This window comes from Benincasa hispida, chromosome 12 (genome assembly GCF_027475165.1).
Source record: "Benincasa hispida cultivar pf3 chromosome 12, pf3_genome.v1.1, whole genome shotgun sequence".
NCBI lineage: Eukaryota > Viridiplantae > Streptophyta > Magnoliopsida > Cucurbitales > Cucurbitaceae > Benincasa > Benincasa hispida.
In genome coordinates, this window is record NC_143489.1 from 47,920,229 (window position 1) to 47,922,107 (window position 1,879).

The following is a 1,879-nucleotide window of genomic DNA, read 5'->3' on the forward strand; positions in this document are numbered from 1 at the left end:
GACTCCATTTATGCAGTCTGATAGATTTGTCGTCATCCACCCATATCTGAATCCTCCATCATGTGCTTGAGTCCATTGCTCTAAACTAATGTTGTCAAAAAAACTCAGACAGCTTTGATTTATTCCTTTGATATCTTCAATTGCTTTGTTGAACTTTCGAATTTGAAACTGACATCCGGCACGATAAACATAATTTTTCAATGAATTAAAACTATACTTTTTATTGAAGTTGCTGATGATATGTCGTAAGCAGAAACGATGGTGACATTTCGGTCCCGTCCAACCATTTGCTGGGTTGTTCACTGCTGCAATTATACCAGCATGTCGATCTGAAATTAAACACACCTCTTCGTGTTACAATTTCTCTCAAGTGTTTCAGGAACCATCCCCATGAGTCTGCAGACTCTTCATCAGCAACGGCAAATGTAAGTAGAAGTAGATGGCCGTTCGAGTCAACTGATGTAGCAATCAACAGTTTTCCTGTATATTTGCCGTACAAGTGTGTACCATCTATCTGAATGATCGGCCGACATTTATTAAAAGCTTCTATACAAGGACCAAATGCCCAAAATACAGAAGTTAGGATAACATGGCCTTCAGTAAGCGTTTCTTTAACTCGCCACTCTACTCGTGTTTCGGGATTGGTCTGTTTAACCATATATAACCACCTAGGCAAAAATTTGTAAGACTCATCCCAATCACCGAATACTTTAGCCAACGCTTTTCTTTTTCCCTCCCATACCCTATGGTAAGGAACATGATATCCAAACTTTGATTTAATGTCGAACTGCAGTTGTACCACACTGATAGATGGTTTTTCTCTTACGGCGTCACAAAACTCCAGTGCAATCATTGATGAATCCAATTGCACGTGACTTTGACTTAGTTCTAAATAAAAACATGTATGCTGCTCATCATACTTAGTGATCTCGAACAAGCCATGCGATTTTTTCTTTATTGCATAAAGTCTCCACTTGCAACCTTCCTCCCACTTCTTACACCGAATTGTCCAAATCATCGGTGTAGATTCAACAACCTGGTATGGTGCGTGACACTTTATAGCAAAACATTTGACCACGTGTTGTAGCATTTCCTTGTCTTGACAAATCATTCCTTTATACAATTGCATATTGTTAACATCCACAGGAGCTACAATTGGGTCATGTTCCCGAATGCTATCCAATACATTCATATCCAAATCATTGAATGTATCTAAAAGCATCTCATGTTCACGACCATCGAAATCCAACTCTTCAAATTCGTCATCCGTTTCTGTTCTGAAGTCTTTGTACAGGTTGGTAGCCGTCATATCTTCATTATTACATGGCGATGCAACTGACTCCAAATTAGGATCAATACATTGAGTTGGATCTTCAAACTGGTTAAATGATGTATCGGGATCCACCCCTATCATATTTACATTTACATACAAATGCACTACATTTGGCACTGACATTGCCATTGAGAACATCAAGTTCATAGCTTGTGCATTCGAAATAGGGAATGACATATATCTTATTGATCCTGATGGTTCTAGATTGGGTTGTCTATATATTATTTCTATCTGATTTGCTCCCATATCTACACTAAGTAACATCCCAATCATTTGAATGAATTGTTTAAATACAATTCCACTGTTCACATTTATGGTAAAACTCCCACTTGGTGGTTGGTCATACTCAACTCCATCAATACCATCAATCATATTACCATTTGTAAACAACAAAAATCTCAAGCAATTGCCTGGCATTTTCTAAAATTTAAAAAAAAAAAAAAAAAAGACAAACATCAATTTTTTGTATTATACTTTTTATAAGAAGTATATTAAAAAATATTAAATTTTTTAGTTTATAAACATAAACTTTTTAAGTTTTATGAA

The 1,879-nt window shown here is 36.2% G+C and overlaps 1 pseudogene; it reads right to left on the reverse strand.

Moving 5' to 3' along the window:
• Window positions 1–546: 546 nt before the first annotated feature.
• LOC150032033 (uncharacterized) lies at window positions 547–1,678 on the reverse strand (annotated as a pseudogene).
• Between the last annotated feature and the right edge of the window lie 201 nt (window positions 1,679–1,879).